This window comes from Dipodomys merriami, unplaced genomic scaffold, assembly GCF_024711535.1.
Source record: "Dipodomys merriami isolate MVZ:Mamm:240054 unplaced genomic scaffold, mDipMer1.0.p SCAF_86, whole genome shotgun sequence".
Classification (NCBI taxonomy): domain Eukaryota; kingdom Metazoa; phylum Chordata; class Mammalia; order Rodentia; family Heteromyidae; genus Dipodomys; species Dipodomys merriami.
This window is the reverse complement of record NW_027206468.1, coordinates 418,284-435,265: the sequence shown is the minus strand read 5'-3', so window position 1 is coordinate 435,265 and position 16,982 is coordinate 418,284. Positions and strand designations below refer to the sequence as shown.

The window sequence follows — 16,982 nt, the reverse complement described above, 5'->3', positions numbered from 1 at the left end:
CCTTGCTTCCATGAATACAAATAATCCATCACTTATTCCTGACATGGGGTACTGTGCCACCAGCAATCCAAAGCAATGAGGATAAGAAACATACAATGAAATGTATACAATCAGAAGTCAAGATTTATCTTTCCTCCTTTTAAGTTAATTTTATAATGCATTTTGTTATATTAATAGGATACTGAAACACATGTTCTCATTTATGGTAAGCGATAAGATTTACTGGAGAAAAATCAGACCAACATCGCCATAATGAAATGATTGATTAAATTAATATTATATTAGGACAAATCTACTTTAAAATATTAGATATAATTGAATAAGAGGCAAAACATCACCTCTATGATTTCTCATGAAAAGACAGCAAAATACGATCTGTTAACAAAAATGGGTCCCATGGAACAATGGGAAACAAAATCTACACCTACAGATTGTGATATAGCTAGAAATTAGTTTTCACCATCCTAAGTCTTTGACATTTTAGGTTTGTTTACACAGCTACTGTCATCTCTTAGGAAATGACTTTATTAATACTCAAATGTTCGCAGCTTATAACCCAGCAACAAATAATTCTTCTAAATGTAAAAAGGCAGGGAGGTCTAGTTCAAAGCCTTGGCTTGGTGCCAGCTTAGTAAGGTATAGCTGCACCAGGGAAGATGGGTAAATCAGGGGTGGTTATAAAAAAAAAAGCACTGGTCTGAAGCCTCAAAATAAGGACCCCATTCTGTGTGGACCAAACAGTCTCTAACATGAGGTTCTTTTTAAATTAACAAGCACGATTTTAGATTTTTGCAGAGTGAGATGATGCATAGTTACAGACGAAGTCTGATATGTCAGGTAATGCAGTCTGCTCTTTCACATGTTACCCAATAGCCATGTTTCAACACATATGACTACAATGAGATTGTCCAAATTATACTGTGACTTTTACCTCTCATGAATCAAAATTCTAATAATGTCTGTCTTCCAGATGTTTTCACAACATTTCTCATGATCTTTTCTACTATGTTGTCTTCATTATTGATGCTCATACTACTTTTTTGTTGTTGTCTTTTGTGTATATGCCATTTTTAGTTCTTGAACACAATGTTTAATGGTCTCCCTTGTATTTTTTGCTCATGGCTGATGACACGCTATTCCTTGAGCCACATCTTCACCTTCTGCCTCCTGCTGGATAATTGGAGAAAACTTTTCACATTTTTGTCTGTTTGGACTGATATTGAGCTAAAATATTCAGGTGTTAGCTTCCTGAGTTTCTATGATTCTACACAAGAACAACTAACACCAAGCTTTGCTATACTATTATTTTAATTATGTCTTAGAAGAAAGTGAAGTCTATTTGTATTAAGTGTGCAATTTTCAAATACAAGTTTGAATCTACTTGATATAATGTAACTGTTATCAATTTTAACAGTTAAATCAATGAATGCTACATATTCCCAAAGAAATATAATTGAAAAAATGCATAATTATTTTCTTTAAACAAGTAAAGGAACTATGAATTTCTTTCACTTTACAATTCATGTTTTATATAACTTTAATTAGCAAACTTCCATGACTAAAAGTAAATATATTAATTTTATACTACAAGAAGCAAAGTGATTATACTTAAGAATACATATTTCATCACAGTCAGAAGATAAGTTTTTGAGCATTCTCCCCATAAAGAAAAGTTACATGCAGAAATTAATGGATATGATGTGGCTTGATCATTAAACAACATATAAATGAATGGGAATATCACTCCATATTTCATAAATGTGTAAAAAATAATTCTGTGGCTAGGCTCCAATGGCTCATCCTTGTAACGCTATTTACTAAGGAGGCTGAGAGGTGAGAATCATGGTTCAAAGTTAGCCTAGGCAGGAAAGACCATAAGACTCTTATCTCCAATGACCCACCAGAAAACTGGCTATGGCTCAAGTGGTAGATCACTAGTCTTGAGCTGAAGACCTTACCGACATCGTCCAGGTCAGGATTTCAATCTCCATGACTGACAAAAATTAAAAATAAAGTTACAAATAAACTAATATTTTGGTATAAATGTTAAAATATGTATTATAAAAAATCTTTAAATTCTCACTAGATATACTAGTTTATATAAACGTAGAGAAGTGAACTCTGGTTTTAAATGTCATTGAATCAATTGTGTAAATCACACATTTCTCACTCAATTCATATTTGTATGTTTATATACTTATATGCCATAAGTATATTTAACTGATATGTGATAGGCAGTGTGTTTTTAGGAATCTCCCTTGGCTTTCTAACATTAAACCTTCTACCGTAAAATAAATAGTCTCTCCAACCTTGTAAGAGGTTTCATCTCAATGAAGCAGAAAAATATAAACCATAATCATTTTTTGGAAGACCTGTAACATTTTACATGCATTTCACTTAGTTTAAGAACCAAAACATTCAAGTCATCTTAACTGTACAAGTAATAACACAATGTCTTCTGAGCTTTTCAGTCTCTTAAGAGATGAAAACCTTTAATTATATATCTATTTTTTTCTGCCTAACATCCTATTCCTTAGGAAGATCTTTTGTGTAACCTTGTGTTCCTGATTAGAAGACAGGAACAAAGGCAATAATGAAAATAGCTAAGGAAAATATTTGAAACAATTATAAAACAATCGCCTACACTCCTGTATTCACTGGTTTCAATGAGAATATACGTTAAAGTATCACGTTTTTGTTATCATTTAAAGAGGAATAAATGAACTTCAATTAACAGTGAAGAAGGAAAAAGAAAACTGAAGACAGCTAGACTTTGAACAATCCAACATAAGTAAAATGGATTTATCTTTTTTTTCTATGTAGTTGCCAAAATAATAGAGAGCAGCACCCAAAGGCAAGAAAACAACTAAGCCAAAGCAGTAAACGTTTGTCTATAAAATATGGTGAGGGTCTGACTCTTTCAAAGTCAGGCTTGCAAAGAGGAAAAGTGTATTTGCTTTAATGTGAACGATAAAAAATATAAAAATCCTTTATTGAAAATTTACATATCTAGACTAGGACTTCTTGTGTTGGAGAAGAGGAAAGATATGAAAAAGTTCAAGATTGTTTGACTATTCCCCAAGATCATTCTACCTTATCAGCTATAGCAATGCAAGTAGCCTTGGTTACTCTTAGTATCATGCTTGTTTACATTTAGAAGCATTATTTGTTGCTGGGTTATAAGCTGCAAACCCTTGAGTATTAATGTAGTCATTTCCTAAGAGATGAAAGTAGCTAAAATGTCAAAGACTTAGTATAGGGCAAACTATTTTCTAGCTATATCACAATCTGTAGGTGTAGTTTTTTTTTTTTTTTTTTTACCATTGTTCCATGGGACCCATTTTTGTTAACTTCTTTTTCAACATCTGGTGATCCTATAACATCCTATACCATCCTGGGATTGCTTATCTTTACTGGATTCTCTAATTTCTGTTGGAAAGTTAAGAAGGAGAAAAGATTGAGTTACTGTTTCGGTTTTACCTTAATTTTATTACCTTAGAAACTGTAAATCAAAATAACATAAATTATCTTTATAATAACAGGAGACAGATTTCATTTCTATATTCTTAACCTAACCTTCTACATAACTTTGGTACTTAGTGATCCCCAAATATGAAAATGAAGATAGGGAGCTTCTTGTTTAAATATTATTTAGGAATTCAAGACTTCATTAATTCCAAGCCCTTAGTAGTATGTACATCATACATGTGTAAAAAGCTGGTGGCAACTTTTTCTTATTCTCAGAAACTAGGATTCGTGGTATCCTTGTAGTTGCATCAAGAAAAGGCTTGGTTGATATAGCTTACTACACCAAATCTGCTGTAAAATATTTTTACAAGATAAATGTATTGAATAATCCGTATTTACCATTTACATTTCTAAAGGACAGAAATCTAAAATAAGTCTCACTAGATTAAAATAGAGCCTCCTACAGAGCTAAAATATTTTTCAGGTGAATCTAGTGGAAAAGGCATTTACTTCCTGTTCTGATTTCCAGAAACTTCAGTATGTTTGTTCTTGTCTTTTCCTTAATCTTCTAATGTAGCATCTTTACATCTTTCTGATGATTCTTACCTAATGATGTCCCGTTCGAACTACAGCTGGGACTTTTGAGTATTTTTGCCCATCTGATAATTATTCAAATTAGTGTTCCTTGGGTAATGAAAGGTGATTATTTTACAAACATATATAAAATATAAATCTACATTTGATTGATTAGATATTTCGGGACTATAGGTATTTTGGGAAGGTATTTTACTGCCTACCACAATGAGTGTGTAAGCATTCTTTCTACCTGTTACCCTTTCATTAATTTTGAACAACATATTTCTTCAATAAAATATAACTAGAAAAAATTTGGTTCCTGAAAGCATTTAATCCTGATTAAAAATTGTCATTTACTAGAAATCTTAAATATCAGACAGCAGCTGCAGAAGCAGTTCTGGCACTTTCACTTTTTGTATATTCTGCTTACAATCTTCTCTTTTCAAGAGCATTTGATTATTATTTTGGAATTATGGTTAATAGTTATTTGACTGCTATTTTTAAAGAATGCACCACCAATATTAGTTCTCATCTTTTAACTTGTTTATGTATAATATATTTCTGAAAGAAACACAGCTATTTGAATTACATGAACTGCTTATTGAAGTGTGGAGAGGAAAAGAAGAAAAAAGACGTCCCTGTGTTTCATGTTGAAAATTTACCTAAAAGCTATTTTCTTAACATCATATATTTTTCATTTTGTTTGGATTCTGATAAAATTTAGCCTCTCAACTCACACAATGTTAATGCAGTCTTATTTCATGCCTACTAAAAGCAAACATCAAATTACTACATATTTTAAATTTTTTAATTGTCAAAATTATTATTTATTAAAAAAGAATATTTTTTAAAAATTAGCCAAGGAATATTGTTTATTAGATGTTTAGAGTAGTGTTCAGTCTCTATTGTTGAAGCCAGAAAGGGAAAAACCATGCTTTTCTTCTTCCTTGAGCCACTCTGATTTATTTCATCTATTTCTGAAAGAATAAAATTCTGGCTTTGAAGCCTTTTGCTTGATATCCACAATGTGTTATTCTTTCTTTATTAATAGGAGAATTTGGAGAAAGGCTGAGAATTCTCACTAGAAAAAGGAGAAGAGGAAAAGAGAAGCGAGAAATCTAGGTATTTCTTTCTCATCTCAATCAGAAGTTCTTGATAATGATTGTGGATGTTAGATACAGTACTCTAGAGTGATTAAACACATTTATAGAAAGAGTTAACCCCACGTGATCACATAGAGAATGATTATTTATTTAAAAAATGTAATAGCATCAAACAGGAAGTGTTATCTATTTGTTTAGTGCTTGTTTAGTATTTGTTAAATTCTGATGTGCTGTATTCATACAAGAATGGTAAGAAACTAACATATTAATATCACATACTAATATTCGCTTAATTCTTGCTGTGTTTGAGTTTTGCTTCAATTTTACATGCCATATTCTTCCAGTATATAAGTTGAAAAAAGTTTCCCTCTAGAAATATGCTATTTTTATCGGTAAGGGTAAAGAAGTTAGCTCTTAGACACAGACAATGGGATAGAAATCTTCCTCTAGAAATAGCCTTTGACCACTTCTGGTTCATTTTTGTAAGCCGAAGTAAGTCACATGACCCATCTTGACATTGCAGAGTAGAGGTAAATCTCACCTACAGTAAGCTGATACAGGACAGACTAATATGCCAAGATATGCAATACTTGAGATAAAGAGGAAAAAGAAGAGAACTATAATACAATCAGTCATACTTGCCATCACATATCTCTGCAGGAAGGAAACTATTATGTACTTTTGTTTCTAAAACTACTGAGATCTTCAAATCATGTCTTTTATGCTTCCATGTTACTGGAATTAGAGAACATCTTAATACTCTGAGAGCATAAAATCTCAAAGAAAGCTGCACTAATTATTTCAATGATACATTTTGTTCTGCTAGGACATGAAACGATTTTATAGACAATACTTTATACTGGTAACTTCTTTTTCCAGAACTGTATTTTGTTAATATATGTGACTATCCACCAGAATAAATGTCTTCATTTTCTGCATTTTGTGCAGACAGTATATTAAAGTAGATGTGGAGTTCGTCAGTAGCACTTTGTAAAAGTGCAAAAAATGTGGACTAAGAGCCAATATACATATTTTTCCAACTTCACCTTCTACATTCTCCTTCTTCCTTCCCAGGAAATACACCCAATCAATAAAAAGGTTTAGATTTTTGGCTCTTGAACTTAAAAGTGTAAGTATAATGTTGTGTATGTCAGGGATGAATTTTTGTTTTTTTATATAATAATGTAACATGCAACATCCCTATGAGTCCTGCAGGTCTTAACACTGTACTTCTTTAGGGTGATAGGAATGTTAGCCTTACTGGACTTAGTATTGTTTTCCACTTCCTTTTCTACCACCTAGCCTAAATTATAATACATAGTAATGGAATGAAAAAGTAATGCCATATTAAGAAAGTCATTTAGGGCTCTGGGAATGTGGCTTCATGGTACAGTGATTGCTTAGAATGCAAGAAATCCTGGGTTCAATTCCTCAGTACCACATAAACAGAAAAGGAAGTGGTGCTGTGCCTCAAGTGGTAGAGTGCAAGCCTTAAGCAAAAAAGAAAAGAAAAGAAAAGAAACATCTCAGGAAGTGTTCCCTGGACCTGAGTTCAAGCCCCAGGACTGGCAAAAAATCTTTAGCTAGTAAATGCCAAATAAAGAACCTATATTTGAATATATAATTGCTCTTTCCAATAATGACTTAATCATAGTTCTTAATTCATGTACTTTACCTATATTAGAAGGCTGTGTTGAGAAAAAAAAAAACATTTTGTTAGTAAGTCACGGCAATTAATGTCCGGAATGTGCTTAGATATCAAGTGAAGATTAATCCTGGAAATTCAAAGATTCCAAGATTTTGAGTGGTCACTGCTAATCACAATGAGAAGGGTCGTCTAAGTGAGAATTGGAAATCTTTTTGGTCAGAATGGCACCAAAAAGGCACCAGCTAATTAATAGTTGTGATAGAAGTGAAGGAATAAATCCAGATGGATGAAATAAATGAGAATTGTTAGTTTTTTTTAAAAAAAGAGATAGCCGAGCAAGAACAGCACCATGCACGTGGTATTCAGACAAGTAGTAGGTGAATTCTTCGTTCCAGCTGGCACCAGGCCATCTTGGTCCTCCACGTGGTGGGGAAAGGCCTGGGAAAGATTGCTGGGAGATCTGGGAAAGAGAAACAGCTGGGAAAGAGAGAGCTGGGAAAGAGAAAAGAGCTAGAAAAGAGAGAAAAGAGCTAGAAAAGAGAGTATCTGGGAAAGAGGTGGGAAAGGGAGAGCTAGGAAAAAGAGAAGAGAGCTGGGAAAGAGAAGAGAAGGAAAGAGCTGAGAAAGATCTAGAAAAGAGCAGAGAGAGGGCATCTGGGCCTGGGGTAGGCCTTATTTAGGGTATGGTTGCAGAAAGGTGTGGCCACATCAAATTCAGATTGACCTCAGCAGATGCAGATGTGACCTCTTCCAGGTTTCCTAGATGCCTAGTTAACACAGGTACTGGGTGGAGACTTTGCTGAGAGGAGGGTAGAGTCTGCTAGCCATCCAGGAGCAGACCTCACAATAATAATAACTAAATTATACCAGAAATTCTTCTAGGGAACCATATTTGATTATTGAAGAACTAGCTATGAACCAAGCTTACTCCTCATTACCTTTAGCATTCTATATCACTTAGGCTAGTTCTTAATCTCTGTGTGATAAATTGAATGCCATTCTTTGTTATTCTTTCCTATCTGATTTCCATTGCTTTCTAAAAATCTCAGTCTTTCTATATTTCTCTACTAACAGTTATTTATACTAAGTCCACCGCCACAGACATCAGAAGATGCTAAAGTAAGAGTCCAATAGCTCATGAGTCTTTAATGTAACAACATGGAAAAGGAGGACATATTTATTGCTACCTCAAATTTTCTGAAAAGCTGAAATGTCATCATTTGATTCAAATTTCCATTATTTGTCTACAGTGTCATTAAGTGCACATAAATACAAATATGAGCCGGGTGCTCGTGGCTCACAACTGTCATCTTGGCTACTCAAGAGGTTGAGACCAGAGGATTGTGGTTCAAAGCTAGCATGGTCAGGAAGGTACATGGGACGCTTATCTTCAATTAGCCATCAGAAATCAGGAAGTGGTGCTGTATCTAAACTGGTAGAGCACTCAATTTGAGCTCAAGAGCTGAGGAACAATGCCCAGGATCAGAGTTCAAGCCCCACAACCAACAAAATAGTCAAATATACTTTAAGCTTTCCCAAAAGGAACTACGAAGTGAATAGAAATCTTCCCAAGCAGAAAATTTTTTCCAATATGATTCAGTACACCTACTTTTGCTGAATTATTTAAGTTATGGCTTCTTTGCTGGATGTATTCTCTTCTTTTAAAAATGGTCAAATATTACCTTTATAATAATCTTAATCTAATATTTCTTGGTTCCAAAGAGAAGTCCATACAGTTGATGTCACTTAGCTTTCTTACTATCTCAGTTCAAAGCCAACCCAGGCAGGAGAATCTGTCAAATTCTTATCTCTAATTAAACACCAAAAAATCCGGAAGTGGACTTTTGGCTCAAGCAGTAGTGTACTAGCTTTGGGGGCAGGTGGGCAGGAAAGACAATTGTTCAGGGACAGGGTCCAGGCTCTGAGTTCAAGCCCCAGAAGCAGCACAAAGTAAAGAAACAAAAAAAGCAAACAAAGAACCCCACATATTTCTTTGGAACCATCCTTAAAGCACTGGTTTGAAAAGATGCTCCTTTTGCTGATCATACTCACTGTATCCTGCTTTATGGAATCCTTATGGATATGGCGAACTCAGGACCAGAAGAAAGGAATGATATCTGACTTTTACAACAAGAGAATCATCTCAGGACTTAAACATCCATGCATAAGTCATTTTAAAACCTCCGTGTCTTTGTTTCTTGGCAGTAGAACATTGTACAGCAATGTTATTTCCATTTTTTCTATGCTGGCCTTCAAATGGCATATTGTTTCCTTTTGTAATACTCTCAACTAGAAGTCTACAGAAAGTTTTATGAATAAAGAGCAAACTCGAAAAAGTCAGGGACAGAGTTTCCTTCAAGCCTTGGATTATTTTCTTGTACAGTAAAAGGACAACACAAATTAACTTGAAATTTGTCATTTCTCTATGTTCAATTTCTCTCCTGGATTCAGTTTCTACTTCCTGTAAAAGTTCCTTCCAATTACTTCAGTAACAATCTACGGTGCTTCTCCAGGCAAAGTGAATGTTTTCTGGCTTCATTGAAATAGCACAAAGACATCTTTGGGCATGAGGTAACACGTGTTTCAGAGACAACTTAGTAACAAGAAAATATGGAATTTACATGGCTTATAAAACATTATCCATGTACATATGGCCATGTAATAATATGTTAAGTGAAATGAGCCCCAAAATAGGGACACAACTTGTGTTTTTTTTCTTTTTTAATATTGTTTTTAATGTATCTAACATATATTATGTGGCTTTTTTTGTTTCTCTTCTATTTTCTTCCTCCATGATATAACCCATTTCCACTGTTTGATGTTGGTGACCTTGCACATACGTTTTTCTAATGTAGGGAGGGGAAGGGAAATAAAATAGTGAAACAAGGATACAGTATGACCTGTTGTAACAATGAGACGAACAAAACACTACGTTGAAAACGAACTTTACAACTTGGGGATAGGAGGGGAAAGTTGGGGTGGTGGGGAGAAAAGGCATGGCAGGGGGCTGGGAAGGTGGCCCAGTGGTAGAGTGCTTGCCTTGCATGCATGAGGCCCTGGGTTCGATTCCTCAGCACCACATAAGCAAAAAGCCAGAAGTGGCACTGTGGCTCAAGTGGTAGAGCGCTAGCCTTGACCTTAAGAGCTGAGGGACAGCGCCCAGGCCCAGAGTTCAGGCCCCACAACCGGACCCCCCCCCAAAAAAAAAAAAGAAAAAAAAAGAAAAGGCATGGCAGGGGAAAGACAAAAGTGGAGGTAACAATGCTCGTTAGATAATGTAGTCATTAACTTACTTATGTAACTCTAACCCTTCTGTCCACCATTTTCACAATAAAAAACATGAAAAAGTAAAACATTATCCTGGAGTACATTAAGTTCAAATTTCCTAAGTGCTCTGTAAATTAAGACCTATTTTAAGTGGGAAGAAGGTTCTCAGAAACATTTTTTGTCAGTGTGTTGTGCATTATTATCCAAGTGTACATAAGTTAACAGAAGGAGAAAAAATAGGAATAGGAGAAAGAGAAGTTCTGTATTTAAGTATAATGGTTCAATACTCTATAGAAGACTCTGAAAATAAGACAACTTTCAAATAATAAAGCCAACGCCAGTATGTAGATCTATGGGAGTGACATAGACAAAGCATTACTACTAAGTGGAACACGAAGGATGAGACCAGTCTCCTTCTTCTACTAGCTCTAAATCATGATAGCTAATCATTCAAATTTGTGAAAAATAGAATGAAAGAATAATTTTGGTTCTAAGCAATTCAGATATAAGACCATGGACTTAACTGGAAAAAAGGCCATGTCAAGAGCAGGAATTATACTAGCAATGAACTAGTGGCTAAGATTACATTTCTTTTTCTTTTTCTTTTCTTTCTTTCTTTCTTTCTTGTTTTTTGATGGTAGTGGGGCCTGAATTCCGGGCCTGGGCACTGTCCCTCTATTCTTCAGCTCAAAACTTTTTCTCTACCTTTGAACCCCACACCACTTCCAGTTTTCTGGTGGTTAATTAGAGATAAATGCCTCAGAAACTTTCCTACTCATGCTGGATTTGAACTGCAATCCTCAGATCTCAGCCTCCTAATTACCTAGGATTACAGTTATGAACCACTTGAACCCTGCTTAGGATCACATTTCTATCAGTGTATACTCAGCATATGTAATGTGTAGGTTCATCTATCTTTATATGAACTCGATTTAAAAATATGGGAAACAGCTTAGATTTTACACTCACAAAAATGGTTGCAGTTCAAAAGTTGATACCCCTGGAGAAATAAAATTTAAGAATGTAAAGGAGTCTGGGAAGTTCAGTTTGCAACAAGCTTGGGCAAAACACTATAATTAACCAGCCAAAAGATGCATTAGAATAATGTCTCAAGTGATGGAATGCTAGTTATGAGCAAGATTGCTGAAGAAGAGCTTGAGGTTTCTTTTTTTTTTGGGGGGGGGGTTCCCGTAGTGGGTCCTGAACTCTGGGCCTGGGCGCTGTCCCTCAGCTCTTCAGCTCAAGGCTAGCGCTCTACCACTTGAGCCACAGCGCCACTTCCAGCTTTTTTTTTTTGCTTATGTGGTGCTGAGGAATTGAACCCAGGGCCTCATGCATGCAAGGCAAGCACTCTATCACTGAGCCACCTTCCCAGCCAGAGGTTGAGGTTTTTGCATACATATATACATACAAATGCGCACATACACACAGATGCACTTATATGTTCAAACACACGTATGGAACAACTCTCAGATTCTGTAGAAAAGTTAGAAAATATGTCCTGAATAAAAAGAAAATCAAGTGATAATTTTTAATATTTGAAAGTCCTCAAGTGAAATTTCCCCAAAAAGCTTGAGAATATTACATAGGTGGGAACGGAGATAGTAAGAAAGTTAAGTCATCATTAATAAAGGGATTGGATCCAGAGTGGAATGAATCAGAGACCCCTTCAGTGCACCTGAAAATATTCATATCCTGTGCCAAATGTTAGAACATCTTTGAAAATAGTACATAAACAGCCTCAGCCATCATTCTAGTGGAAAATATTATTGGAGAAGTTCAGAATTGCTAGTCTGTATCTAGATTAAATAAATCAAAAAACTATGGTAGGACAATGTGATATAAGCCAGGAATTCTAGCACTCAGACTAAGACAGGTGATTAGAGAGTGGAATGACATAGTGATACTTTCAGTGGAATAGGTAGTATAATTTTGTCTCAATAAAACAAACCAAGAAAGGAATAAAAAATAAGCCAGAAAGGAATAGACAGTTGGAAGTATGGGCTAATTTTGTCAATATGTTTTGAGAAGTCAAGTTTCCTATTGAAATGCAACTCATATATAATCCTCAGTTGTGTTTAAATGTCGTCTTCATTACAGAACATTACTAGATGCAAAAGACCTCATGATTCCCTACCAAGAATTTGAAAAAGCAACCATCATTCTGTTAGATTCCAAAGAAATGATGAAGGATTTCAAAAGCTTAAGTCTAGAGAAATAGGAAAGTTCATTTAAAGTAGGACTTTGTAGACCTGGCTAAATAATAATTTAGATTTAAAATAAATATTTTTGTTTGTAATTTAATATTCTATAGGTTACTATAAAATTGTTTTTAAGTAGAAGATTTAATTTACAAATTCACAAATGATTCTGGCATTCTATTTGCCTAAAATATTCTTTCATGTAAGCTATAATTAGAACTTAGTTAACAGTTAATTTCAACAGTTCATAAGTAACATGATAATGTGAATAATCTAGATAAAGTTGACAACAAATTGATGCTATTAATTTATAAATTTACCAAAAGAGCAACTTTTTGAGACTTTGGTGTAACATGGTATGAAGAGAGTAATTGTGTGACATCTTAACTTCTAGGCCTGGGCACTGTCCCTGAGCCTGTTTTTGCTCATGGTTACTGCTCTACCACTTGAACCTCAGTGCCACTTGTGTCAGGCTTTTCGTGAGCAGTTTATTGGAGGTAAGAATCTAAGGAACCGTCCTCCCAGAGTCTTCAGATCTTAATATTCAGACATTCAGATCTCCTGAATATCTATGATAGATAAAAAATATAACTGTAAATAATATTTGCAAGTGTTCTGATCTCAAGGATAACACTGGGTGGAAAATGATGCAGCAAGTTTAGTGTAGTGTTCTTTCAAGAATACGAAGGGCATCACATTAGCAGAAATGTAGTATTTTTTTACAATAGTTATATGCTTGTCATGTTGTGAATTTAAGGAATTTTAAGGTGCACATTACAAGTTGGAAATTTTGGGGCTAGGATGACTTTATGGCATAAAAACTTGGGATTGATGGTTATAGAAATGATGGCTTACTTTGATGGACAAATTTTTACTCTTGAGGAATTAATATAGATACTTCATAGTTTTACCTTCTACCAGACTGTGGCTATTTTTTCTGTTGAATTTAAATATGTAAGGCTCCATTGAAAACTGCACTTATTGCAGAATTAAATAAAATGCAAACAGGTACTGTTTTGAATGTCTCTAGTGTGGCATGTTCAGAATTTGAAAATGAGTAGTTAGTAGTCATAGGAATGTTGAAAAACATATATACTCTGTCCTCTTAACAATTATTCCGTTTTAAAAGTTAGGAGTTTCAACAGAATTGAACTTTTTTTGTTTTAGTATGAGACAATACTAAAACAATCTTTTTTTCAAAATACTGAAAATATTGTATAGTTTGATAATATTCAAGTTGATGACCCTCTGATAAAGGGGTAATTAATTCAAATTAGCAGCCAAAAATGTTCATTTCTTTAAAAGGTAATACACATAGAATAATATTTACTATACCAATAGAGTAATATTATATTTTATACAGCTAATTTTTAATTTAATTATATCGTCAAGGTGATATATAGAAGGGGTTGCAGTAATTATAAGGTAGTGAATACATAACATGTGTAACTTTTTACCCCCTCCCTCATTTTTCTCACAGTTTTCCTTCAGCCCAATACCCCTCATAGTTGTAATGTAAATTTCCAACATGTTCTTTTGTGAGTATTGCTATTGCATTGGTTTGCCCTTTGTTCTTAGTCTTGCCATTTCGTTGTTCCTCTTCCCTTGCCAAATTAAGATAAATGTATATACAATACACAGGATATTGAAATCAAATATAACAGGGATAAACCAAAGGAAAAACACAAAAGAAAAAAGAAATCACATAGTACATTAAAAACAACCACAAACAGAAAATTCTGTTCCCATATCCAGGATTCCATTTTTCTCATCATCATCTTATATGGTCATACATATATAGTTATTGAGCAATTCTGCTCAACTGCTATTACTATCCTAGACATTTCCTACTTATTAAAAATGAGCAAACCACGGAATCTGTTTCTTTGTGTCTTGGTTATTTTACTTCGTGGGATTTTTCCAAGACTTTCCAGCTCCGTATGAATTTGAAGTATAGAATTCCACCGAGCATACATAAATCCATTTTGTAAATTCTTTCATCTACTGAGTGGCATATTGGTTCAAAACATGACTGCATGTAAGTATCACTTAGGGTCATTCAAAAATGAGAGATGCCACTTCCCCAGACATTCTAAAAGCATGATTTCTAAGTAAGATAAGATTTTATGGTGGTACGATTTTTGAGAAATCTGGATGAGTCTTATGTATATCTTGCACTGAATTAGGCAGGAAGCTATCCAATATCATAGAGGATAAAATGGTAGTGTCAAAAATATTTCCCTTGAGAAAGATATAGGAGGCTGCCAGAAGTATAAAGTAGTTCAGATAATTTTGAAGAATTTAGAAATGCAGGCTTAAGTATGTCTCTTTAAATAATAATTATGTAAGTAGAAGGACAAAAGAAGGGGACAGGAAGAAAATAACTGACAGCAGATCATTGTCCCAAGATAGAGTAAAAAAGACATAGTCTATAACTATCAAAGAGAGACCAGTAGAATACATGCCATTTAATTTAGGTACATGCAAAATAATTACTTGGCTTTTTCCTACTTTAATGCTCCAAAACAATTGAAAACTTATAAGAAAAGTTATGTGATTGCCATTGCTTCAACCTGAATACTAACTGTGATGAGCCCTTTTTTTTCTCACTTTGCAGGTGGAAAATATCCCTAGTTGATGATGATGTGGCTGAGTAGAGTCAGAGTTATGGGCTTGTTCTTGTACATTTATCCCAGAAGAGGTTAAAGCAGTTGCCCCCCCCCAAGATATCCTAGTACATTGTCTGAATCTGTACTTTGAACACACCCTCACACCTGAGCACATTATTTGAAAATATACTTCAGCATGTGGCACATTCTACCTTGTGCCCTTGTCTTCTTTGCACATTCCTTTTGAGTTCATCGTTGTTCTATTACCATTTCATCTGTAAAAACTGCTAAGAAAATTGTTCAACTAACACTTCTTCTTTGACATGCCCAGTCTATGTATGAAGGTATATTGTCCATATTAAGCAGTAGGGTAGTGCTCACTCTCTGAAGAGAAAAGTTCCATAATATGACCCTGTGTCCACATTAGAGTGTGTAGAATTTAAAGCATTTTAAGACAAACTGTGATATTAGAATTGAAAGGCTCCGTATGGACATTATCTGGGAGCTCATTAGTTTTCCCAAGAGAAACATAAATATCCGAAAATCTGGATTAATATTTTTAATGTTACCACTGTGCATGCATCCATATTAAAGATTTGCACAAATAAATAAACAAAAAAAAACTAAACCATAACAGGTAGATTGACTATGTGTATATACCAAATTATGGAATAGATTTTGGATGTATTGCAAATTCCTAACCAGAATGAATTAACTTCCTCTCTCCCCACCACTACACACAAATATTTAAGAGTGTGAACAGAATTATTTCAAGTAACATACTGTAAATATTACTGCAATATCATGTGTATATCTAAAATTCCCTTGAAAGTAATAGATTCTACATTCTATTGAAATATTAGTTATTTTATTCTACGAAACATTTGGAACAATAGACTGTATATCTTTGAAATGAAAAAGGTCAAAAAATAGTAGCATAAAAGTTTTAGAGGAAGTCTGTCTTCAGCAATATATATATATATATATTATATGAAGAAAGACATACAGTTTAGAGATTATTTGTCATCAGAAATATATACATATATATGAATTTATGTGTAGAACGATGTACATTATAGTGAAACAAAAATCTTAAAACATAATTAAAATTAAAAAAATACATCAACCAAGTGCCAGTGACTCACGCCTGTAATTTGAGCTATTCTGCTTAATGAGATCTTAGAATTGTGTTCGAAACTAGCCCAGACAGGAAAATACTTTTTAGGGGGCTGGGAAGGTGACTTAGTGGTAGAGCGCTTGCCTTGCATGCATGAGGCCCTGGGTTCGATTCCTCAGCACCACATAAGCAAACAGAAAAAAGCTGGAAGTGGCACTGTGTCTCAAGTGGTCGAGATCTAGCCTTGAGCTGAAGAGCTGAGGGACAGTGCCCAGGCCAGAGTTCAGGCCCCATGACTGGACCCTCCTCCCCCTGCAAAAAAGTATTTGTTAGATTCTTATCTCCATTTAACCACTAAAAACAGGAGTTACCTCTGTGCCTCAAGTTGTAAAATGCTGGCTTTGAGCATAAAAAGTCTTAGGGATAATGCCCAGGCCTTGCAAACAACAACAATATATATCACATTAATTTCAAAAAAGCACCTTTTAACTGCTGTGAACATTTCTTAGAAACAAGAATACAAGCCCCTGGAAAATGTTAAGTAAAAACTATAGAATATTAAGTTTATGTTAAAGACATGACTATTTAATTTAAGATATTTAGGTAATGATTAGGAATTAAGAATAATGATAATATATTGGGACTGGTCTTTTATTTTATTTTACTATAGTAATAAAATGATATTTGTAATGATTGTATAAAAATAATCTTGTTTGGTATTTGAGCTATAATAAATAATAAACATTTTTAATTGATTTCCATAGGAAAAAATCATTTTCTTAATGGTATCAATTCTTTTGATTTTTTTTTCTTTTCTTTTTTTCCTTTTTTTTTTCCTTTGACTTGCTTTTTTTTAAATTTTATTTTTTATTGTGAACATACTGTACAGAGGAGTTACAATTACATGGGCAAGATAATGAGTACATTTCTTATCAAGCATTGCAGCTTCCTCCTTTTTTTACCCCTCACATCCCTTCCCAGGGGATCAATTCT

The 16,982-nt window shown here is 34.2% G+C and overlaps 1 long non-coding RNA gene across 1 annotated transcript in view; it reads right to left on the bottom strand.

The window, feature by feature from the left end:
• Positions 1-998: 998 nt before the first annotated feature.
• Positions 999-16,982, bottom strand: part of LOC138820315 (uncharacterized) — a 51,456-nt gene continuing 35,472 nt past the window's right edge. Inside the window, exon 3 of the long non-coding RNA XR_011369830.1 lies at positions 999-1,170. This is a non-coding gene — a long non-coding RNA (uncharacterized lncRNA). The remainder of the gene's footprint in view (positions 1,171-16,982) is intronic.